Source organism: Austrofundulus limnaeus, unplaced genomic scaffold (genome assembly GCF_001266775.1).
Source record: "Austrofundulus limnaeus strain Quisiro unplaced genomic scaffold, Austrofundulus_limnaeus-1.0 Scaffold940, whole genome shotgun sequence".
Taxonomy (NCBI): Eukaryota; Metazoa; Chordata; class Actinopteri; order Cyprinodontiformes; family Rivulidae; genus Austrofundulus; species Austrofundulus limnaeus.
In genome coordinates, this window is record NW_013953342.1 from 73,424 (window position 1) to 74,933 (window position 1,510).

Genomic DNA, 1,510 nt, shown 5'->3' on the forward strand with positions numbered 1-1,510 from the left:
AGATACACATTATACTGTTTCATATTTCTTTAACAACCCAACTTTTATCATTTTCTTAAATGTACACGATCCTGCATTTTTTACATCACTGCCCAAATAATTCCATAGTTTTATTCCTTGAATTAAAGCACACCGTTCCTTCAAACTAGTTCTGAATTTGAGTTTTTTACAACCATCTCTGTCCCTTTTTAAGGTTACAACAACTCTTTCTCTTAACACAATTTACTTGGATGTTTAAAGATAATGTGTTTTTGTGGACCTTAAACATAACCWGTAGAATATTATAATCAACCAAATCAAAGAACTTCAGTATTTTCAATTTACAAAATAATGAATTTGATGGGTGCTATATAAGCAGAAAGTAACTTTTARCTGAGAAATGAGTCGATGTAGCTTGTTTACTAATTAAATAAAACACAGCTAAGGTGGGTATTGAAAGGTAAAAACATACAGAATAGAATGTGTGTTGTGCACCTGCCTGTACCTGTTTGTAAACTCAACTCCCTATGKGGAATATCTCATATATGGACTTTTTATTAGAGATTTGAGACAGCCATGAATTCATATATCAAGTATTATCCAAGTTGCATGTTTTCTAATTTTCTCATTTTCCCTAAGAGTGCGCTGTGTGTTGGTACATATTATTTCTAATAAACAAAAAAAAAAACCCAACAAACATACAAACTTTATATGGAAGCTTTGCATGCCATCTTTAATTTATTCTTTTGCTTTGTGTTCTCCATAGAGGAAGTTCATTTCTATTTCACATTTATAAAGTCTTGTCAAAATGAAATGACCTGCGGAAGCAGATGAAACTTGAAATAAAATCTCCTCGGACTGGCAGTTTTTAAATTTTCCATTTAATTTGGATTTTAGGAGTCACGCTTAAGCTCATCCCCTTTATCTATGAGAAAAACAACAACACCTAAAGCGCAGCAAATAGTTGACACCCCTGCTAACTTGTAAGCCTATTTTGTACCAATTATGTGGAAATAAGTTATATTTATCCTGCTGCATGTGCATGGCTGTTGGTAAGGTTGAAAGAATGCAGCAACACGGAAATGAGTCATCTTATTCTCTCTCTCTCGGCGATACTAACGGTGTGGAAACACTTTTTATTATGTGCCACACCTTAAATGTTGCAGACTACTGAGACTTGTTGCAAAATATTTCTCGTCACTCTTCAATAATATATATTTTCACTAGGGCTGTCAAAGTGACTAATATTTTTAATCTGATTAATCCCAAAGTAGCTGTGAATTAATCATGATTAATCTTAAATTTAATATACATTTTTATTGCATATTGATAAAGTAAATTACTTGAGTTATTAACTAGTTTTTAATGTTTTTATTTAGAAAACAAAATTGATGCTTAGACAGGATTTTTTTGAATATAAAACAGGACCTAAAAATGCTCCAAACATATTTGAGTCAGTTAAATTTTGTGCAGAATAATGAGGTTAAATCAAGAATTCAAGGATTTTCTTTCCAAATGAGTACATGAGGAA